Below are 25,987 nucleotides of genomic sequence, written 5' to 3'. Positions count from 1 at the left end.
TTCGGCTAACTTCACGTCCGCTTAAATGCGTATTTAAACGTTAATTCGGGGGTTAAACAACCCAATTCGGTTGGACAAATGGGTAGTTGTGATTCTGCATCCGAATTAACGTTTAAATACGCATTTAAGCGGACGTGAAGTTAGCCCGAATTAAGAAATAAAAAAATAATTACAATCTGCAGGAGGGTGGTTTCGCACTTTAAGGGGTTGGACAAACGTTGCAAAGGGCTGGACAAACGGGTAAGTAGTTGGGATTCTGTCCCCGAATTAACGTTTAAATACGCATTTAAGCGGACGTGAAGTTAGCCCGAATTAAGGAATAAAAAAAAATTACAAATAACAGGGGGGTGGTTTCGCACTTTAAGGGGTTGGACAAACGCTGCGAAGGAGTGGACAAACGGATAGTTCGGATTCTGAAACTGAAATAACATGTAAATGTGTTTTTAAGCGGACGTGTAGCCCAAATTGAGAATTAAAAAAAAATAATTACAATCTCCACGGGGGTCGTTTTGCAGTTTAAGGGGTTGGACAAACGTTGTGAAGGTGTGGACAAACGGTTAGTTGGGACTCGGTCCACGAATTAACGTTAAAATACGCATTTAAGCGGACGTGAAGTTAGCCCCAATTAAGAAATAAAAAAAATAGTTTCAATTAACAAGGGGTGGTTTCGCACTTTAAGGTGTTGGACAAACGGGTAGTTGTGATTCTGCACCCGAAATAACGTTTAAATACGCATTAAAACGGACGTGAAGTTAGCCCGAATTAAGAAATAAAAAAAAATAATTACAATCTCCAGGGGGGTCGTTCCGCACTTTAAGGGGTTGGAAAAACGCTGTGAAGGGTTGGACAAACGGGTAGTTGTGATTCTGCACCCGAATTAACGTTAAAATACGGATTTAAGCGGACGTGAAGTTAGCCCGAATTAAGAAATAAAAAAAATAATTTCAATTAACACGGGGTGGTTTCGCACTTTAAGGTGTTGGAAAAACAGGTGGTTGTGATTCTGCACCCGAAATAACGTTTAAGTACGCATTAAAACGGACGTGAAGTTAGCCCGAATTAAGAAATAAAAAAAATAATTACAATCTCCAGGGGGGTCGTTTCGCACTTAAAGGGGTTGGACAAACGCGGCGAAGGAGTGGACAAACGGGTAGTTGGGATTGTGAACCTGAAATAACGTTTAAATGCGTTTTTAAGCGGACGTAAATTTGGTCCGGGTTGAGAATTAAAAAAAATAATAAAGTCTTCAAGGGGGTTGTTTTGCATTTTAAGGGGTTGGACAAACGCTGCGAGGGTGTGGACAAATGGGTAGTTGAGATTCTGATCCCGCATAAACATTAATTCTAATGTCTGAAGTACTTTTTCGGCGGTACTGTCCTATTATCCGTAAGCAATATATTATAATATAAAAAAAATGATTTTAAAAATATCAGTGGGTGGACAAAAAAAATTATGTGATGGACAAACATGGACAAACGATGGACAAACAATATAGCAAGAGTTTTTTTAAATTTTCGAAAATTTGTGGATTTGTGAAGTTAGCCCGAAAAAAAATTTTTGTTTATAAAAAAAATTGATGGGTGGACTAACAAAATAACATGATGGACAAACACATTGATCACATTTTTTTTCCCGACTTTTTCGGACTAAGTTCACGGACCTCCAAGGTTGTGAGGCATGAGGATAATATGTTTTCAATTGAAATATGATTCTTCTTACTATCATTTTTCTTACAATTACTTGGTGGGGCTCGTATGTACACTTAAGGATTATAATAAATATTAAGTATCTAATTTCTAATTATTAAATGCTAAAAAAAACAGAAACCTAAAAAACGCAAAATGTATGTGGTGTAAATTCGTCATTCCAATGTAGCTGAAACTTCCATTGGAATGACGAATTGAAAAGCAAGGAATCATGAGAACATTTTTTGTTAAACAGTAGTTATTGTATTTTGTGTTAATTTGTGAATCAGACAAATGGAACCTAAATTTTCTCATATCTACAAGCATGGTTAAATAATTAAAATAACACACCAATAATAATTAAAATCCTCAATTCTCAAACATATCTGATAGATTACCTACATATGGTAGTATGATAGAAGTACCTATACAGGGTGAGGCAAATAAAGGGCCTATTAGAAATATCTCGAGAACTAAAGGCAACAGAATCATAAAAATTGGAATAAAGGGGTTTTGAAGGATGATCTATTAAATGAAAATATTTTCATGTCTTTGCAACTTCCGGTTATACCGGAAGTTGCTTATAACTTCGTTTTTTTTTAATGGGACACCCTGTATATTTTTACATTTTTGGATTCTCTTCGATGTCTTCTTTCTTAAAATATGAGGTTTTGTAATATTATACAGGGTGTTTTAAAAGATAATTACGTTTTTTTATTAATTTCGTAGCAAAATTAACACCCTGTAGAATTGTAGTAGTTTGACATCTAAAATTCTACTTACGTTCAAATGATTTTTAATATACTCTACTATTGTTAAGAATCATTAGTATAGCTAAATTTTTAATTTTAGTATACAGGGTTGGTCGAAACTCGGAATGAGTATTTTCTGAGTTTTCTTAAATAGAACACCCTGTATTTTAGTATTGTAATGAAATGATATTTTATGGTACTTTTTTATTTCTTAAGCATTCCCTATACCTAACTGCTTTAATTTGTGCTTAATTGTTAGTCGCACCAACAATCTTAACTACGTAGGTATTTTGATAGCTAAACCATTATTGGAAATTTTAAGGACCAGTCTGTATTAATATGTATTTATTTCTGAAAAATTATTTGGGATTGAGTATTTTCACGGCCAACATAATAAAATTTTACGTATTTTTTGTTGCAATTAATGTTTAGCTTGAATCACCAATAACTCACAAATTAAAGCAGTTAGGTATAGGGAATGCTTAAGAAATAAAAAAGTACTATAAAATATCATTTCACTACAATACAAAAATACAGGGTGTTCCATTTAAGAACACTCAGAAAATACTCATTCCGAGTTTCGACCAACCCTGTACACTAAAATTAAAAATTTAGCTATACTAATGATTCTTAACAATAGAAGAGTATATTAAAAATCATTTGAACGTAAGTAGAGTTTTAGATGTCAAACTACTACAATTCTACAGGGTGGGAATGTTGCTACGAAATTAATAAAAAAACGTAATTATCTTTTAAAATACTCTGTATAATATTACAAAACCTCACATTTTAAGAAAGAAGACATCGAAGAGAATCCAAAAATATAAAAATATACAGGGTATCCCACTAAAAAAAAAACGAAGTTATAAGCAACTTCCGGTATAACCGGAAGTTGCAAAGAGATGAAAATATTTTCATTTAATAGATCATCCTTCAAAACCCCTTTATTCCAATTTTCATGATTCTGTTGCCTTTAGTTCTCGAGATATTTCTAATAGGCCAGTTATCTGCCTCACCCTATATATTATAAGTAAGTAGTGTCACTTGTTTTGAACTGTTTATTGCATACCTCGAGAATGTTTTTTTATCCAAATATATTACGGTGTATGGTCAGTAATTAACATGTCTAATTGTTATATGCTTCAAACTACCACCAAAGAATATATACTCTCTCGTCTCCTATATACTCTCAGGTCTATATTCTTTGCTACCACCAAATATTCAGTCATCATAACTTTGACATAACTGTAACTGTCCTCTAGGAATACAATGTTATAAACCTAGAATTAATTGACAGTCATTACACTGTTTGTTTACCTGCATATTTTCAATGAATTTGTTGATGTTATGTAGATAGTTATGTTGTAATTTAAACTTCATTCAATTATTATGAAAACAATAATACACAGCTTTAAGGTTAGAAATACCTGTTAGATGATGGTAACTCGCAAGAAAGTATGCTCCCAAAGGAAACTTAAACTGGTAATCCAAAATAGCACAAAAGCTCACAACACCACAAAGCACGAAAGCACTGTACAAACCAAAACGTCCGATAGAATCAAAGAAAAACAATCGAATTTCTCGACACCGGAGTCGCGATTTTCAAATAGACTGTAATACGATTTAGTAGTATTTAGTACGTAAAGCACTGGCTTTTTCAGAGAAGCGCCACTCAAAACAATCGAATCGATTTTCGATTCGAATAGGGGTTGAAGTAAAAATAAAGCATTCCATAAATACTGACTTAAAAGAACTGTGAAGTTTTCCAAAGCAATTATGATTTGGCGATGAATGTCATCAACAGATCTACGAAGATATGAGGTGGTGGAAGGGGATGGCAAAATTAACGCAGCCAAGTATCAAGAAAATTTGAAAAATATACAGTCGTATAAAGTGTTCACGATCTCTATCCCCCGGATTTGAGTTTTATATTCCAGTAGGTGCTGCGTGTCATACAGCTAAAACAACTAAAAAATAGTTTGGATACAATAACAGTAAAGTCCTCTCATGGCCTGCGAACAGTCCAGACCTTAATGTTGTTGAGATACTGTGGCATAAAATGAAACATAAAGTGCGTCATAATCCCCAGATACCATCGCCGATTTCAAGAGAAAATTAGGTCAATAATTATGGGATAGTTTCGACTGACTTGCGTTAATCGTTAGTAAGAATAATGCCAAACAGGATTGCTGCGGTTGTAAAGGCGCATAGTAATGTAATATTATACATATTAAATCAGTAATTTCTTGAATTGTCTGAACATTTAGTTGCCACGATGTTATTGTTATGCAATATTTTCGTTTATTTTTCCGCTAACGCTTCAATTAAACGCTTATAGAAACAAATCCATTTCAATATTATATTACTAATAATATATACACATGTATACACAAACAAACTTATATGGAATTGCCATATTATATTTCAAACCTGAATCTTTTAGAAGGTACAGTTGTTTGAAACGATAAGAAGAGTTCGTGCCCAAAGACTATATAGCAGAAGACAGTTAACGAGATCCCGAGTTATCTAGGCAGCACAAGATCACGTAAATTGGCGTCAACACCAAAACTGGCACATTGGACATTGGCAAAGTGTGCTATTTTCAAACGAAACCAGAGTTTACGTAAAATCAGATGATCAACGAATTCGTGTACTGAGAAGACGAGGAAGAAAAGCAAGGAAGCTAGGACAAATAATCCCGGACAAAAAATCCTCACAAATTATCCCTGGACAAAAAAACCCCCGACAAATAATCCCCGGACAAAAAATCGCCACAAAAAATCCCGGACAAATAATCCTTACAAATTTTTTTGGTCAAAATATCCCCATAAAAAATCCCGGACAAAAAATCCCCAACAAATATTTGCTGCCGAATTGTTCTCTAAAAGTTTTCCCGAAATTTTATCAAATTTCGAATTCCAATTCCATGCTGAAAACTTCAAAATTTACATGACAAAAGAGTGAGTTTTTTCAAAAACCGTGGAAGATATGGGGAATGAGCTAAGGCTCCGCTTTCATGACAGGCGCTTAACGCGCATTTTGATAACGCGAGATTACAACTACGTACATTTTACTTGAGACCGTTCACATGCCAACGCGCGTCTTAATGACCTAAAACGCGCGTTAGCATGTGAACGTTAAGTAAAATGTATGTAGTTGTAATCGCGCGTTATCAAAACGCGCGTTACGCGCCTGTCATGAGAACATGACCTTAGTTCATTCCCCATATCTTCCACGATTTTTTAAAAATTCACACTTTTTTGTCATGTCGCACACATCTTATGGAAAATATAATGTCCCTCACTCAAATTCAATAAAATGTATACCAATATATTCGTTTTAAATTAACGATCAAATCTTATCATTGCGCCAACGCTCTATTTTCAAAAATAAGAGCAGAAATTGATATAAATAAATCTGAAATCAAATGGGTAGGTACATAAGTTAGAGAGAGAAAAAATATTTTAAAATACCCAGATTTTCGGTACTCCATAAATCAGCGGATTAGTTTCACTAATCCGCTTAGGCCTAGCGGGATTTAAGCTGTTATGAATAGCACTCAGAGCAATAATGATTGTAAACTAACATTTTATGGACTCCAATAATGTGATTTCGATAAACTTTAATTGCAATTTGCGCCGTAATTACTCATAATTAAGAGTTGGCGCAATGATAAGAATTGATCGTTATATTAAAACGAATCTAATCGTATAAATTTTATTGAATTTGAGAGACATTATATTTTCCATAAGATGTGTGCGATGTCCTTTAAGTTTTCAGCATGGAATTGAAATTCAAAATTTCGTAAAATTTCGGGAAAACTTTTAGAGAACTATTCATTCGGCAGCAAATATTTCTTGGGGATTTTTTGTGGAGATATTTTGTCCAAAAAAATTTGTGGGGATTATTTGTCTGGGATTTTTTGTGGGGATTTTTTGTCCAGGGATAATTTGTGGGGATTTTTTGTCCGGGGATTATTTTTGTCCGGACCCCGTAAAAAGAATCCTTTACTTTTCATCCAACCAACTTTATTAGCTCGCAGGTATGTTGATTTAGTTCGATAACCTGTAGCTATGATCGGGAGAAGGGCAATGGAAGAAAATATAATTTAGCTTTAATTCGATTTAAATATTAAAAAATATCACATGATTCCATAAAAGTTTAGTTGTGTGTACTTTAATGTATCACTGATCTCGTTCTTAAATTCAATAACCAAGGTTGTGAGGATGAATGTTTTCAATTGAATTAACTATCATTTTTCTTACAATTAGTTGGTGTTGGTGGGGCTCGTACACTTAAAGGATATATTATGTAATAAATATTAAGTATCTAATTTCTAATTATTAGATGCTAAAAAAACAGAAACCTACAAAACGCAAAATGTATGTGGTGTAAATTCGTCATTTCAATGTAGCTGAAACTTCCATTGGAATGACTAATGACGAATTGAAAAGCAATTAATCATGTCATAAGAACATTTTTGTTAAAAAGTAGTTATTGTAATTTGTATTAATTTGTGAATCAGACAAATGGAACCTAAATTTTCTCATATACAATACAATCATGGTTAAATAATTAAAATAACACACCAATAATAATTAAAATCCTCAAACATATCTGATACATATTATAAGTAGGTAGGTAAGTAGTGTCACTTGTTTTGAACTGCTTATTGCATAAGCATAGTGAATGATTTTTTATCCAAATATATTACGGTATATGGTCAGTAATTTACATGTCTAATTGTTATATGCTTCAAACTATGTACCACCAAAGAATATAATAATATAGGTACTCTCCCGTCCCGTCTCCTATATACTCTCACGTCTATATTCTTTGCTACCAAAAGCTAAAGCTAATACCAGCTACCACCAAAGATTCAGTCCTCATAACTAAGACATAACTGTAACTGTCCCCTAGGAATACAATGTTATAAACCTAGAATTAATTGACAGTCATTACACTGTTTGTTTACCTGCATATTTTCAATGAATTTGTTGATGTTATGTAGATAGAGATTTTGTAATTTAAACTTCATTCAATTATGAAAACAATAGTACACAGCTTTAAGGTTAGAAATACCTGTTAGATGATGGTAACTCTCAAGAAATTATGCTCCCAAAGGAAACTGAAACTGGTAATCCAAAATAGCACAAAAGCTCACAACACCACAAAGCACGAAAGCACTGTACAGACCGAAAAGTTCGATAGAATCAAAGAAAAACAATCGAATTTCTCGTCACCGGAGCCGCGATTTTCAAATAGACAACTATAATACAATTTGGTACGTAAAGCACTGGCTTTTTCAGAGAAGCGCCATTCAAACTTAGTATGTTTAGCTGAGTGCGCGGGAGGCGAGACGGCTCGAAATATGCCGAAACGCGACGAACACAAAAAAATGTTGACGATGAAATTCTACTTCTACCTGTTGGAGGATTGTTAAACGGCGATATGGGGTCTGGGGTCCTCCTTTGTGGCGGTAGACGTTCGCGGATCGACACACATCCAAAAAGTTTGACTCGCGAAAATGGACAGTGGCATCAGGCGCTGTTGCCATATTTATGAAAATTTATTTAATTACGGAATTTTTAACGTCCCAGTTATTTTACAATCTGTAATCAAGATTACAATAAGTAAATTGTTTAATTAAATTATAAGACCAATGGGAAAAACCCAATAGTTGGCTGTATACCATAGTTTAAAAAACTCATACAGAAGTAAAAACTTCAACTTGTATTCTGGTATAAAATCGTTTATTAAAAAACTATCTAAAAAGTCATCTAAATAGATTGCAAAACGTTTTCGTTCTAATTCAGAACATCTTCAGTACATTCTGCTGAGTAGTTTGAAACTAGCACACTATTTAATGGAGTTACCACTTTGAATAGTGTGCTAGTTTCAAACTACTCAGCAGAATGCACTGAAGATGTTCTGAATTAGAACGAAAACGTTTTGCAATCCATTTGGATGACTTTTTAGATAGTTTTTTAGTAAACGATTTTATACCAGAATACAAGTTGAAGTTTTTACTTCTGTATGAGTTTTTTAAATTATAAGGGACTTGCAGTAGGCTGTTCAGTTGACAATAACCTATTAAATCATGATTTTAGCAACAAAATTATTCGTGACTCTCTAATAAATGGGTATGAGGTACGATACATTTAAAAATTTTTGAAAATTTAAGATCTTGTTGGTAGATCACTTGGAGTGTGGCGCTTTAGCCTTTTGTTTGCCTTTGCCTGTGGCCTCATAAGGTTCTTCGCTAGCCTGTTTGGGGTGGTTTTTGACAATTTCCTCTTTGACAGTCTTCATTTGATGATCACGATAATGTATTCATTGGCCATATACCACGGTGTATTTGTGATAATGCGGAATTTCTCCTGGATGTCGATATTAGATCGCGGCGTAAATCCCCACAGTTGGATTGCATCGCTCCATATTGGCTTTATCGCTGACTTGTATAATAGAATTTTATTGTAAAAATTCAGTTGTGACCCTTTGCCTATCGGCCAGTACATTTTATACTGAGTTTCAACTGTTTTCTTTTCGTGCATATGTGTTTCTTCCACATTATTCTGCGATCCAAGTGCATACCTAGGTATTTTACATCATCCTTTTGTTGTAGTAATTAAATTGGTTATTTAATGAGACGGTTGGGAATGTACCTTTTCGATTAGTGAACGTTATAATTATGTATCTACTGACTTGCTTTCGTTTACTTTAATTCGCCATGTTTGTAACCAAATCTTTATTTTATCGGGATTGGCCTGGAGCAGTTGCGAGGCGATGTACTGGTTTGAGTAAGCCGCAAGAATTGCTGTGCCGATGTTGTGACTTGTAGGAAGATCTGCTGTGTAGAGTAGGTAGAGAACTGGGCCAAAGACACTACCCTGAGGTAGCCCAGCTTTGATTGGATATTAGTTACTGCATTGATCTTTTACTTTTACAAGGAAATGGCAGTAGGAAAGATAGGACCATTGAGGATTAGAAAGTAGTTGAGAGGTAGGATTTTTCTTATTTTGTATTGCAGGCCAGTGTGCTAGACTTTATCAAAAGCCTGCGAGATATCCAAAAGGCTGCCTAACAGTATTTCTTCTCTTTTAAGGCTTTGTTTATGGAATTGCAGATTCGGTAAATTTGCTCAGTGGTAGGATGTTGTTGTCTAAATCCAAACTAGTGGTTAGGTATTAGCTGTTGTTCCACGAGGATTGGGGGCCGTTCAAGTATTACGTAACGCAGGTTGGGGGCGGGGGTCAAAAATCTTCAAAAATTGCGTTACGTATAGGGTTACCCCCAACTCCCCTACCTGAGTTACGTAATACTTGAACGGCCCATAGCGATATTTCCGTGAGAGATAGATTTTGTACATATCGTGCTGTAGCACGGTTCAAGCTACTTTTATCCTGGGGTGCGCGATTGATTTATTTTTATCCTATGTCTTACTTAGACTTCCTTCTTATTCGATTCCAGTATCTTCTGCATTTTGACTGATTGGGTCTTGTTTCTGATGCGTCTGTGATTACTTATCTTATACTGCCCTTACAGATTCTTGATTTTATCTCATTGTTAATGGTTTTGCTCACCTGCTCATCTATTTGCTCTTTGTAGATACTAAATACCTTATTTCTATTTCAACGTTTCAATAGCTGGACAGTGTAATCCATACATACTTTATTTCCATTATTTGTTCAACTGTAACCCCATCAACTTCTATTTTACATATTACTGGTTCTTTAATGATAACTGAGGCGCTCAGAGCAACAATGGCCTAACCCACAACCCACAATTTTACCAAAATGCTTTAATTACCTGAAAGTTGTCCGTCATTTAAGTATTTTCAGATGCAGAGCAACCAATACTTGAGCCCATCTGTGGGAGAAACTGTAAGACCACTTAAGTGTCAGGGGAAACGAGCATAAAACATACATCAAGAACGGAGACAGAACAGAGAAATGAAAATATGCAAACATGCCTGGAGCAACGAGCACAGAGTACAATGAAAAGATGCACCAATAATCATGAACGAAACAGACATAAAAAAAATTATTGTTAATAATTTAACAAACTTTACAATAAATATCACAAAACCAACAGGGAAATTTTAACTTCCTGTGGAACTGTCATTTCTGTCATGTCACCATTCAGAATTTCCGCTATCAAAGCCACTTGCTTCCATACAGCCATGATGTGAATAAGTCAAATTTAGCTCAATGGTACCTCGAGCGTGAAACATTGGATATTTTAACCATCCATGTTTAAATTCACATCATTTTTATATGTTTCTATGACAGATTAATTTTAAAGGGTTTTTACCCAAATATTTTTTACTTTGGTTGTTAGCATGTTAGATTCAAGTGAGTGTAACCTATAACTTTTTAAAATCGGAGTCAAAATTTTAAATACTTTGCACCATTTTATCAGGTTATACACATTTTAGGAAAACACCGTTGAAGATCGGTCAACCGATTGAAAACTAGTTCTGTTTGTTCTGTGATGTAGCCCAGTGATTTTAACAAATATACCTTTTATAAAGGATTTCATGGCTTTTTAGACATAAAAAAAAGTCAAAGAAGTACCCCTTAAAAAAGAAAAATGTGTAGCAAACTTAACAGAATGTAGCAGGCTTAGGTTGCAAATACTTAAAGTAGAAGTCAAGTCAACAATAAGAATATACCAACAATAGCGGAATAAAAGAAGTCGACGAACAAGTCATCGAAAATCTCATATCCAGTACATATGCAAAACAAAATATATGGAAACACAAATCTATGTTAAAACTTAAAACACTTAAGTTACACAAACACGTCTACGATACAGATTACACAAACAAATGAACACACAAAAACAGTCAGAAATTGATAAATCTTAGGGTAATAGCACCACCGTCAAAATTTTTTCAACCACACACATCCTGTGGCCTACAAGATCTAGTAGTGTAGGAAACAGAGGTTGAACCTTGCAAAATGGACACAAATCCGGTTTTATTTTTTTTTCTGTTATATCAAGGGGTGCTTATTATAAGACTAACTTTTTAAATGGGGTAATTTGTGGTTTTTGCGGAACGTAGCCCTTCCTGTACCTTTTACAAAAAATTTCTTTTATAGAAATATGAAGAGGACTATATTTTCTACGATTTATTTTCCGACAGCATCTGTCTATCATCCACCGTTTAGCGGGGTGGCGCCCCAAAGTTGACAAGTTTTTAAAAAAGATGTTTAAAAAAATATATTTTTCCCTAACTGTAACGGAAATTAAGAATAAATTCTGCTGCAATTATTCACAAATAAGTGACTGATTTTTCGGTATAGGTTTAACTTAAGGGTAATTGCCCTATTTTTAATTACAGGGTGTTACATTTTAAAAAACCCCTTTTTATACCATCTGAACCGTTTATGCTAGAGTAAAAAGACTTTCAGCGATTACCCATGTACTGGTGCTATTTACAAATTTGTATAATGCACCCCCATTTTTTCCCCGGAACCACCCAAAAAAAGGAAGAATTAATAAATAAAGTGATTTTCTTGGAATCCTTCACACACAATGCCCTTTATTAATATGCTACATATATCATTTTGTGTACCCATGCATGGACACCAAAAGCAATTTCCTAGCGCAACCACTGTAGCAAAAAAAAAACTAAATAAAATGGGGGGTTGAATTTTTTTTTGTTTTTTGCTTTTTGATCCATATGGGCATATGCTTCATCAATAGTGCTTTTCAAAAATATATATGGTTATTGGAACAACCTCCCTTTTCTTATTACCTATGCATTATTTCTAAACAAAACTTATACAAGGTTTAATACCACTATTTACTCTAAAAATTAGGTCCTATTCATTTTTTTTCGTATAAGCAACCGTTACGGCACAGTGTCGCCGTAAACCTAATATATGCTTTGGCGGGCTCCAGTTTTTGTTTTTTTTTTCGTCATCTGTTCGTTTTATTGATAAAGTACTTATGTAAAATAAAACAACACAGTGTAACCTACAAATTATGACTTATGCACATTTTACAATCTTTACGCCCCAAAGCCACAGTGGTGGCCCAAAATTAATTTTTGCATATTTTCGCCACCTACACGCATTTTATTGCATTAATGCTACCTTATTAGCACAATATTGACCCCTGAGTGGTCGCTAAGCAGTGGCGGATCCAGGGAGGGGTGATGGGGGCGATTACCCCCACCCCTCTCAAACCAAGTGATATTATATTTAAAGATTATAAAAATATTAATTTATTTTTATAGAAATACTTATATTATATTAATATTATTTTTATAAGAACGACTTTCTATGCTTTAGCGACAGTGGCGGATCCAGAATCGTTAAGAGGGGGGTGCCAATTGGCTAAATTTCTATAAAAATAAATGAATATTTTTATAATCTTTGAATATAATATAACTTGGTTTGAGAGGGGGGGAAGTGATCACCCCCATCACCCCTCCCTGGATCCGCCACTGCTTAGCGACCACCTAAGGGTAAATATTGTGCTATTAAGGCAGCATTAATGCAATAAAATGCGTGTAGGTGGCGAAAAAATGCAAAAATTGATTTTGGGCCACCACTGTGGCTTTGGGGCGTAAAGATTGTAAAATGTGCATAAGTCATAATTTGTAGGTTACACTGTATTGTTTTATTTTGCCCGCCAAAGCATATATTAGGTTTACGGCGACACTGTGCCGTAACGGTTGCTTATACGAAAAAAATGAATAGGACCTAATTTTTAGAGTAAATAGTGGTCTTTAACCTTGTATAAGTTTTGTTTAAAAATAATGTATAGGTAATAAGAAAAGGGAGGTTGTTGCAATAACCATATATATTGTCGAAAAGCACTATTGATGAAGCATATGCCCATATGGATCAAAAAGCAAAAAACAAAAAAAAATTCAACCCCCCATTTTATTTATTTTTTTTGGCTACAGGGTTGCACTAGGAAATCGCCTTTGGTGTCCATGCATGGGTAATAATAACGTACATAAAATGATATATGAAGCATATTAATAAAGGGCATTGTGTGTGGAGGATTCCGAGAAAATCACTTTATTTATTAATTCTTCTTTTTTTTGGGGTGGTTCCGGGGAAAAATTATACAAATTTGTAAATAGCACCAGTACATGGGTAATCGCTGAAAGTCTTTTTACTCTAGCATAAACGGTTCAGAAGGTATAAAAAGGGGTTTTTTTTAAATGTAACACCCTGTAATTAAAAAAAGGGCAATTACCCTTAAGTGAAACCTATACCAAAAAATCAATCAATTATTTGTGAATAATTTCCGCAGGACTTCTTCTTAATTTCCGTTACACTTAGGGAAAAATATGTTTTTTTTAACATCTTTTTTAAAAACTTGTCAACTTTGGGGCTCCACCCCCGCTAAACGGTGGATGATAGACAGATGCTGTCGGGAAATAAATCGTACAAAATATAGTCCTCTTCATATTTCTAAAAAAGAAATTTTTTGTAAAAGGTACAGGAAGGGCTACGTTCCGCAAAAACCACAAATTACCCCATTTAAAGGGGTGAAAAGGGGGGTTCCGGTGCGAAATTTTTTCAGAAAAATTAGTCTTATAATAAGCACCCCTTGATATACCAGAAAAAAAATAAAACCGAACTTGTGTCCATTTTGCAAGGTTCAACCTTTGTTTGCTACACTATAGGCTAGGTTTGTCAATTTTGAAAGACATACATAACCTAATAAACCTAGATTATACATTTTCCCAGAATTTTTTAAAAAATCTTTTTTGAAAACTATTTTTTAAGTTGGAAATCAAAGCGTCAAACATTAGTTAATTTAAAATTGTAATTTTTATTACACTAATAATTGTGGCTTAATCCCATATAAACATATACATATTAGACATGCAACAAGAAAGCAGTTTCAGAGCCTTGATAAAAAGACGCATGCTAAACACTTTAACAAAAGATAGACGATAATATATTTGCGAATAGGTTACGACTGACTGTACTAAATCATGTGTCTTTCATTTTAGTAGCCATTCGCAAAAAAATATGATATATTTTATATTATGTTAATTATGAATAATAGACACCTAGGTATAAATCCTTTAAAACAGCACAAAATGGAAAAAAGCAGACTATGCACAACGTATTTTACTGAAGTATTAGGTTATAATTACCTCATATTTCATAATTAATTTCCCAGGGAAAGAAATACGAATCCGGAAAGGGACACCATCTTACCTGTAAAACAAAAGAATTATGTTTCAATGAGGAATTTTATAATGTGAAAAGTTTTAAAACAGAAGTTTTTACTGGATTTGGCTGTTGTAATAAATTTTTTTAAAGGCAGCCATTATGTGGCCGTGGTACTTAATCTTATTACAAAAAAAGATACGATACAAAAATGTCAAAAAAAAGAAATTTATTAACACAATGAGTTACAGGGTGAGTAACGGGAATGTGATGCATTCGCGGGGAAAAGAAGCTATTGTTGAAACAGGGGATAACACTCATTGGGCAGAGTTAGTGCCTCGAAGTTATCCAGAGACTTTTCTTTCATTGAACAGTTAGTAAGTAGCAATAAAAAGAAGAATCTGGACAATATTCTTCTTTTTCGTCTAACTAAAGTGTTCATTTGTTTATACACTTTTGTTACATTTTCTGCTGTCTTCACTCATATGTCGATCTCTCAGCGTATTTCCTCCAATTCTTCCGAGTACTCTCATCTCTTAGCCCGATCAGGGAACACAAAATTTTACGAAAGTCTCCAAAAAATTAAGGAAGGAGGATGAAAATTTGGGAATAGGTAGTTGAAATTGTCCATTATTATACAGGGTGTAACAAAAATACAGGTCATAAATTAAATCACATATTCTGAGACCAAAAATAGTTCCAATGAACCTAACTTACCTTAGTACAAATATGCACAGAAAAAAAGTTACAGCCCTTTGAAGTTACAAAATAAAAATCGATTTTTTCGAATATATCGAAAACTATTAGAAATTTTTTATCGAAAATGGATATGTGGCATTCTTATGACAATAGCATCTTAAAGAAAAATTATAGTGCAATTTGTGCTCCCCATAAAAATTTTATGGGGGTTTTGTTCCCTTAAACCCCCCAAACTTTTCTGTACGTTCCATTTAAATTATTATTGTGATATCATTAGTTAAATTCAATATTTTTAAAACTTTTTTGGCTCTTAGTATTTTTTCGATAAGGCAGTTTTTATCGAGTTACAGCTTCTTTTTAAATATGTTTACATAAAAATTTTATGGGGGTTTTGTTCCTTTAAACCCCCCAAATGTTTGTGTACGCTCCAATTAAACTATTACTGCGATACCATTAGTTAAAAAAAATGTTTTTAAAACTTTTTTGCCTCTTTGTATTTTTTCGAGAAGGCATCTTTTATCGAGATATGGCTTCTTTTTTAATACGGTTCAAAATATACCTAAAAATGTAAATCATACATAAATTTTCATATTATTACCAAGTCTCCATAATCGTACTTAACCATATACAAATATGTGGTGGATTTGAAAAATATTCAAAATATCTCGATAAAAACTGACTTTTCGAAAAAGCACTAAGAGCCAAAAAAGTTTTAGAAATATTGTGTTTAAGTAATGGTACTACAATAATAATTTAATTGGAACGTACACAAAAGTTTGGGGGGGTTTAAAGGAACTAAACCCCCATAAAATTTTGATAGGGAGCACAAATTTCCCTATAATTTTTTCTTAAGATGCCACTGTCATAAGAATGTTATATGTCCATTTTCAATAAAAAAACTTTAATAGTTTTCGATATATTGAAAAAAATCGATTTTAATTTGGTAACTTCAAAGGGTTGTAACTTTTTTTATATGCACATTTGTACTAAGGTAATTTTGGTTCAATCAAACTATTTTTGGTCCCAGAATATGTGGTTAAATTTATGACCTGTATTTTCGTTACACCCTGTATAAGAAAAAGTTTACAATTCTACATCCCCTCCATTTTACAAAAATTGGGAAATATGGGGTGAAAAATATTTTCTCGGGGGTGAAAAAATATACGTTCAAAATAAATCCGAAATTGAATAAAATTACAAATTCTAAGTAACTTTTGTTCTATAGAGTTCTTTCACCAAATTAATACTTTTCGAGTTATTTGCGAGTAAATATGTTCATTTAAAAAAAAACATATTTTTGGACGGTTTTTCGCAGGTAACTCAAAAAGTAAGCATTTTAGCGAGAAAAATATTCTTAGCAAAAATATAGCTTATAAAAAACTGAAACAATGATGTATGCATGAGGTCTGTAGAGCCAGTAGAAGCAGAGTTGTAGCTAATGAAAAGTACCTTCTTCGTCAAATTCCAATAGAATATTTTAATTTGAAATAACCCAAAAACGGAGCTCCTTTTTGGGAAAATTCATTTTCATTGTAACTTTTTTAAAGTATTTAAAAAATGTTTATTTTTGATTTTAAAAAAAACTTCTAACATTAAAAGTAAGTGAGTTATGCTCAAAATATTACTGGTACTTTTTATTTTTTGCTAAAAAAAATCACCCCCTAATTAGCTTCCCAAATAAAATTAATCGTTACCGCTTCATAAGTTACTTTACTTATGTATTGTTCATATTATCTATAAGCTTCATTGGTTGAAGTGCTCATTTTTGAAAAAAATTGGGTTTAATAAAAACATTTTTTTTTTTGGAAAAAATGGAAATTGTTATGGTATTAACTTAAAAATTATTAGTAATACCAAAAATCTCAAAGAGTAATAAAATATTCGTTTTGCTTTTCTGAATATTTTTGATTTTTTGTTTTTTTGTTAGACAAAAACTGGTTATGCTATGGCTGTTCAAAATTTGCCTAAACTCGTGATTAATTACTCGTTCAAGCCATTTTAACTACAGCTTTTTCAAAAATAAGCACTTTAACCCGATGAAACTTACAGATAATATAAATAATACATAAGCAAAGTAACTTGTCAAGTGGTAATGATAAAATTTATTTGTGATGCTAATTAGGGGGTGATTTTCGCGAATTTTTTTACCAAAAAATAAAAGAGACCAACAATATTTTGAGCGTAACTCACTTTTAATGTTAGAAGTTTTTTTTTTAAAACAAAAATAAACCTTTTTTTGAACACTTTAAAAAAGTTGAAATGAATTTTCCCCGAAAAGTGCTCCGTTTTTCACCGTCTAGAGGTGGTATTCCCCTCCATTTTTGTAAAATGGAGGGGATGTAGAATTGTAAACTTTTTCTTATATAGTGAGCACGTAAAGGTTGGAACAAATTCATTTTCTCGAGAATGGACGATTTTGAAAAAAAAAAAACTCGAAACATGTCAATTTTTATTTTTAAATTGTAACGTTTTGGCATATAGCATACTAGTGGCGTCACCCATCTGGACGTGATTACGTCATCTATGATTTTTTAAAATGAGAATAGGGGTCGTGTGATAGCTCACTTCAAAGGTAATTAAATTCTCTATTCAGTAATATAAACATTAACATAATTATTTTTACAGGGTGCCCAAAAAAATTTGTTTTAATTAAATTTATTGACATAAAAAGATGAATGTGTGTAATTTATTCAACTCAAAATACATTTTACTGCTATGAGAAAACAGGACATAATGGTTATTTGACATGTATTGTTTTTTGCTTAAATTCAATATTAAAGCAGCCACCCACCTTCCGCTTGGCAGTTTGAACATTTAATTTAAGCAAAAGGCAATGATTATTTTTCAAATAATCATTTTTTTCTGTTTTCTGAGAGCAGTAAAATGTATTTTGAATTAAATAAATTACATGCATTCTTCTTTTTGTCAATAAATTTAATTAAAAAAATTTTTTTGGACACCCTGTATAAATAATTATGTTATTGTTTATATTACTAAATAGAGAATTGAATTACCTTTCAAATGAGCTATCACACGACCTCTATTACCATTTAAAAAAATCATCGATGACGTCATCACGCCCATATTGGTGACGTCGCTATTATGATATATATGCCAAAAAGTCGTAATTTAAAAATACCAATTGACCTGCTTCGGAATTTTTTTCCAAAACCGTTCATTCTCGAGAAAACGAATTTATTTCAACCTTTACGTGCTCACTGTATAATAATAGACAATTTCAACTACCTATTCCCAAATTTTCATCCTTCCTTTATTTTTTTGGGGGTCAGATTGTTCTTTTATCGGGCTTTCTACCGTTTTCAGTGGTATTTGTATTGCGGCTGTGTCGTGTCTTGTTTCTGATGTATACGCCATTATTGGTCTTACCTTAGCTTTATTTAAATTCTTGACTTCATCTCAATATTTATATGTCGGTTTCCACTTCAGGTCTCCCTCCATTCATAGCTAGACAGTGTAATTCGAAGGTATTTTATTTCCATACTGATGCCATCGATTTCGATTTTACATGTGATTTAGATATTTGCTGATTATTATTGTTTTAGTTTTCTGAGTTGAGATTGTCATTTTAAATTCTTTTGCCCTTATGTTATATCTGTGGACTAGTCTTTGCTGACTATCTACGTCTTGGGCTATCCCAAAAAGCAAAAAGAAAACAAATAACCCCCCAATATTAACTACTGATTCAAACTAAGTGTAATCGATTCTTTATCTTACTTGTAAATCAAAAGGATTGTGTTTCAATGAAAAATATTATAATTTGAAAAGTTTTAAAACAGAAGTTTTTTACTGGATTTGGCTGTTGCAATAAATTATGTGCCTGTTGTACTCAATCTTATTACAAAAAAAAGATACGATACAAAAATGTAAAAAAAATTAATAAAACAATGAGTTATTACAGGGTGAGTACGAGAATGCGATACGATCGCGGGGAAGAAAGCTATTGTTTAGACAAGAGATAACAGTCTTAAAATCAAGTATATTCAAATGGGAAATAAGCCACAATTTTACCTAAAAATGATTTTATTAACGTTTCGACGCCCAAGTCGGGTGTCGTTGTCAAAATACAAAATAATACTAAATAAACAAAAATGTTGTTGCTTAGTAAAAAATTCTTCTAATAATTTATTTAATCTGACTCATTTATATCGGCAATTCAGACACGTATTATACATTTTAAAGTAGACGACTTTAAAATGATATTGCCAATATTGATGAGTTGCGTTCCTGGGACGACTTTACTAAAAGATAGTTCATTCGATTACATGAAATCAATCCCAACTCAAGAATATCCGCCACAAAAAATCATAGCATGTGATCTGTCTTTAAAAAGACAACCAAATGCAACGGTGGTACTGAAATTCTCGCGTTAGAGATTCCATAGTAAATCACGAGGGAAAACCAGGAAAAACCTCGTGATACTATCCCGACATCGCAAGTATTTGGGTTTACATTTAGTTTACTCTCAAAACTAATACCAAATTCTGACTTGATATTTTAAATTTTAAATAATACTAAAATACTAAAATAATACTAAAATCAAGTCAGAATTTGGTATTAGTTTTGAGAGTAAACTAAATGTAAACCCAAATACTTGCGATGTCGGGATAGTATCACGAGGTTTTTCCTGGTTTTCCCTCGTGATTTACTATGGAATCTCTAACGCGAGAATTTCAGTACCACCGTTGCATTTGGTTGTCTTTTTAAAGACAGATCACATGCTATGATTTTTTGTGGCGGATATTCTTGAGTTGGGATTGATTTCATGTAATCGAATGAACTATCTTTTAGTAAAGTCGTCCCAGGAACGCAACTCATCAATATTGGCAATATCATTTTAAAGTCGTCTACTCTAAAATGTATAATACGTGTCTGAATTCCCGATATAAATGAGTCAGATTAAATAAATTATTAGAAGAATTTTTTACTAAGCAACAACATTTTTGTTTATTTAGTATTATTTTCTATTTTGACAACGACACCCGACTTGGGCGTCGAAACGTTAATTAAATCATTTTTAGGTAAAATTGTGGCTTATTTCCCATGTGAATATACTTGTTTATAAAAATGCCACAAGAAAATAGCTTCAGAACAACAACAGTCTTAAAGGCAGGATTACTGCCTCGAAGTTATCCAGAGACTTCTCTTTTATTAAAATAATTAGTTTGTAACAATATAACTTCAACTCACGTTGGGAACCACTTGTTTTGGCTTTGACTAGCTTTAGTCTGTCAAGTGCAGGTACTTCTTTTTCTTTAAGTGCCGTCCCCTAATCGGAGGTTGGATATTACCTTCACTCTCTTTACTCTACCTGCTGTTGCTCTGAAGTGATTGATTTTGTTGCATAAACGATGCGGTGGATAAAACGGAACGGCAGGTAACCGAAGGGCGGATGACCGAGACTCTACTGTATATTTAAATGAGGAGCTCTCACTGTGGAGAAGAAAGTGCTGCAATATGGGCATCCCAATCGATGACGGTAGATTGTACATAATACACTTCGCTGACAACCAAGCCATTCTAGCTGAAGACGAGAGTGATATAGACTATATGCTTATGCTCAGAAAACTGGAAAAAGAGTACACTATGTGGGGCCTTACAATTCATTATCAGCCTCTCTCGATCCACTGCTGGACATAGACCTCCCCTGTCGCCTTAAAATAATTAATATACAAAAAACCGAGTGCTTAGTTGTAGGAGAAACACCAGAAAGTGGAATTTCAGTTCAGAAAGTTGGTAGTTCATTTCATGGAAATGAACTATTGGAGACGATGTTGCCGGCTCACTAGACTTGATGTAGTGAGAAACTAAGATATTAGGAGAGAAATGTTAATTGATATAGATATAATAGACACAATCGAAGCCAAAAGACTCAACTGGTATGGACACCTTCAGAGAATGCTTGAAAATATATGGCCAAAAAAAAATAGAAAAATGAACTCCGCCTACTAGAAGAAAACGAGGTAGACCAAGACGATCCTGGAGAGAAGATGTCGAAGATGCAATGACCGCCAGAGACCTAAAAACTGATTGCTTTGACAGGAAACGCTGGAAATTAGGATGCGAGAAGCGGCGACAGCTGTAGAAGACTGGCTTATTATACAGGGTATTGGGTAAAGAATGGGCCATAGCTTAACCTTAGATTCCTAAGCTTAAAATAGATCGATAAAGGCTAACTTAACTTAGTACAAAAGTTAATAATAACCGAAATACAGGGTGTCAAAGTTAAACTTTATTTTATTTATTTTTGAATATTTCCTGACAGACATGGGACAACACGAAATTTGGTGGTCCTGGTATTGTACAATCTACTAAATTATGTTAAATAAACGTGTCAGAGGCGTACGCCGGGGGAACTTGAATGGTTGACCCTTCCCAAATTCTATGCCACTGGCGGAATTGCTATTTTAGTGCAGTTTTTTTATTCTCCAAAACTTTCTATGTAAAAAACATACTCTTCATTCGTAACGATAAAGCCATTAGTTTTCGAGATATTTGAAGCTAAAAACGAAGGAGCATAATACATTAAGAGGAAAGAGTAGCGATCAACAGGTAGCAACAAACGCGTTCCAAGATTGCGGCCCTAATTTTAAATATTTTGTCGAGATGTTTGGCACACATATTCGTAATATAATAAAGAATGGCGGTACAGAGCCCAATTTCAGGAATATGTTGGTATGTGGAAATTACTCTACAACTAAATAAAATATTGAAAAAAGGAGCCTGTACTGCCATTAAGAAAGACAAAAAAATACACTTTCTTCAAATAAACTTTTTTATCCCATGCCTAGATTTTGTGTTATCTTAGAACTACTAAAAATCGATTTTCTTATAACAAGAAATCGAACGTCACTGACTTGGCAACATTTCGCGCCTATGTGTAGAAAAATTATTGTTTTTGATAGTATAAACGTCACTGTCAGTGTGGCGAATTACCGACGCACTGTTGCCTCACTTTTGAAAGTTCGCAGAACTTTCGCAATATTGGACCGCGTTTGTTGCCACCTGTTCATCGCTACTGTATCACCTTAATCAAAATAAGTGTGCCTTTTTATTATTAACTTCAAATATCTCGAAAAGTAATGACTTTATCGTTACGAATGAAGAGTATATAATTTGCATATAAAGTATTGGAGAATCTTAAAATTATGCTAAAATAGCAGTTTCATCAATGGTGTAGAATTTGAGAAGGGTCAACCATTCACTTTCCCCTGTCGTACGCCTCTGGTAGTAGCCAGAAACGATTATTTAACATAATATAGTATGGTGTGTTAACAATGATAATTTCAAATACGAGGAAGACACACGCAATAGAATTAGACGGGAAACAACTAGAGCAAGTGGAATATTTTAAATACCTAGGAGTAATAATCGAATCAAATGGTAAACAAGACATGGAAATAAACGAGAGAATGGGACGAACAGGAAGCTTATTTAACACTATGAAAACAACATTTTTTGGGAAAAAAGGGATACCGGAAAAAGTAAAAACGGCAGTCGTTAAATCAGTAGTTAGACCAACAATCATGTATAGCAGCGAGACATGGACATTGACGGGGAGACAAAAATCCAGAGTCAATGCTATGGAAATGAGGTTCCTGAGGAAAATAGCAAACAGAAAAAGGACAGACAAAATACGAAACGAAACAATTAGACAAAACCTAAAACTAGAACCAATCAATGAAAAAATAGTAGAAGGACAACTTAGATGGTTCGGGCACGTGTGTAGAATGTCGAACGAGAGGCTAACAAAACGAGTGTTCGAAACGAGAGTGCAGGGGAAAAACAAAAGAGGGAGACCAAGAGTTATGTGGGTAGATGAAATCAGGAAAGAAGTCGAGAAGAAGGGATTGACATTGGAAAGTGCAAGAAACCTAGCGCAAGATCGGAAAGCATGGAGACTACAATGCCAAACTCAACTCCACCAGCCTTACACCTAAAGGTAGAAAGGCTTAGGACTAAGTAAGTAAGTAAGTAGTATGGTGTACGTACAGTGCCTACACTTTCTGCCAAGTATCACACGGATATGTCAAATTATTTTAAAGTATTCTTTTTCTTTAAATAATTTTTTCTTTATTTAAATCTTTAAGAACTATGTGTGCCCGGTACTGTAAAACTATTTGACATATCCATATGGTACTTGGCAGAAAGTGTAGGTACTGCACACCCTACTAAATTATGTGACATAATCGTTTGTGGTTAATACCAGAGGCGTACGACAGGGGAAAGTGAATGGTTGACCCTTCCCAAATTTTATGCCACTAATGAAACTGCTATTCTAGCATAATTTTTAGATTCTCCAATACTTCATTCGTAACGATAAAGTCATTAGTTTTCGAGATATTTGAAGTTAACAATGAAAAGGCACACTTGGCAACTAATGGCTTTTTCGTTACGAATGAAGAGTAATGTTTAATGTTTTTACATAGAAACTATTGGAGAATAAAAAAATTGCACTAAAATAGCAATTCCGCCAGTGGCGTAGAATTTGGGAAGGGTCAGCCATTTACGTTCCCCCGTCGTACGCCTCTGGTAATAGCCAGAAACGTTTGTTTAACATAGTTTAGTAGATTGTAGAATACTAGCACCACCTACCAAATTTCGTGTTGTTGTACCATGCCTGTCAGGAACAATTCAAAAATAAATAAAATAAAAGTTTAACTGTGACATCCTGTATTTAGGTTATTATCAACTTTTGTACCAAGGTAAGTTAGCTTAAATCGACCTATTTTAACCTCAGGAATCTAATGTTAAGCTATGACCCATTATTTACCAAACACCCTGTATAAATTTCAAGTCACGGGAAATACTTTCATGAAGAAAGCATTGTAGCAGCAGAAATTGTGTAATTTGCAAAACATACTTGTGCAATAGAAAAGAGGCAGCAAAAAGCAGTAAACGTTTTAGATTGTTTGTAAGGTGAAATTTTAAATTTACCGTTTTTTATGCGTATTTCAAATGCCTCATATTTGATTATGCTCTAACAATGGAAATTGCATAGTGACCAGTCAATGGGAATAATATATTTTATTGATATAAAAGTGAAAAAAATTGTTCAACTGATTTCATTCATCAAAATGCAAAAACTGCATAAGAAAGCTGTCCTTTTCACATTTAAAACGCAGTTTGATTCTTTATGGCATCCAAAATACCCGGTCGATTCAAACCTTGTTACTGAGAAGACAGTTCATTCTATACAAAAACTGTTATAGTCGGTTCGCTAAACTAAGACACAACTGGCTAGTGATTTTAGTCTGTAATTTTTTTGTTTTTTGCCAATTTTGCCAAAATTGGAATAATTACTAACTATTTAGTAATTATTAACTATTTAGTAATAATTTTTTTGCGAATTTTACCAAATTGGCAAAATTACTTACTAAAATCACTAGCCAGTTGTGTCTGAGTTTAGCGAACCGACATAGTAAACACTATTGTTCAAACTGATGTCAGCTATATTTTTTGTTGTTTAAATTTTTTTTTTGCAGCGCGGCGTACAGGTTTTTGGTAAATAGATGTTTTTCGTTACACCCCCATACAGGGGCTTTTATGGGGATAGGGATGGCAAACTTTTTTGTATGCAAAATCTCAGCAATGTTCAGCTAGTTCGTATGATTTTTAGAGGTCAAATATTTGATGTCGTTTCGACAGATACTCCGTGTCGTTACCAAAATCTAAAATACTACCAAATTGTATTTAAAATCAAATACACAAAGTAAAATAAATAGTATGTAATAAAAAAAATATTTTTCATATTATTCAATATTGAACTAACATGTCCATTTTAATCGGTTTATTTGTAGTAACCCCAATAAAAAATCAAATTTGTTGATCAATAAATGGGGTATTCCCATCTCGGCTCACTATAATCCTTTAGTCTAGTCCAGTGGTTTTCAATGTTTTTGAGCCATGTACCACCAAAATGCTTATAATTATTTTTGGTACCACCTAACTGAAGTATCTATGGAGGTAGGTAATTTAATTAACTACAAATATGCTGGATTTTGGCTGTGGTTTCGCGTTTTGTGTACCACCGCACCTAATGAAATGTACCACCAGTGGTACATGTACCACAGATTGAGAACCCCTGGTCTAGTCCTTTATGATACCGCGGGTACATTTTAAAACCTACCAGGTCGGCTCGAAGATTAACAGGTATAGGTATTAGTACCCCATTAGTAGGTATAATAATAATTACACCTAAATATAAAATGCTATGGTTAGTTATGGATAAAGCTATGTAGTCCAGAAAGCCACTGCGCATCCGCTAGGAAAAATATTCTAATTCGGATTTTTTGCACAGTCTTACTCAAAAAGGACTCCTTTTAACAAATTTGCATGTTGCCAGGACCAAAAAGTGGTCAAAAATTTTTTAAACGTTTTTTTTTTGTTTTTTTCCTAAAATTATTTTCTTTGCATGGAACAAAGTTTTTTTTAGGTTTTTTGGATCATTCCAAACAGAAAAGGTCTTTAGTGACTTTTCTCTAAAAATGATAGTTTTTGACATATAAGCGATTAAAAATTGAAAAATTGCGAAATCGGCCATTTTTAACCCTCAACAAGTATGTGAAAAACTGAAAATTTGAATGTTGCCAAGGTAGGTAGATATTCTCTAAACATCGATTGATGAAATTCCGAAAAGCTTTTTGCAATACAATATTCAAAACTCCTTTGTTTTTAATTTCTA

Source organism: Diabrotica virgifera, chromosome 7 (assembly GCF_917563875.1).
Source record: "Diabrotica virgifera virgifera chromosome 7, PGI_DIABVI_V3a".
NCBI classification, from domain to species: Eukaryota; Metazoa; Arthropoda; class Insecta; order Coleoptera; family Chrysomelidae; genus Diabrotica; species Diabrotica virgifera.
This window is presented reverse-complemented; position numbering follows the sequence as displayed.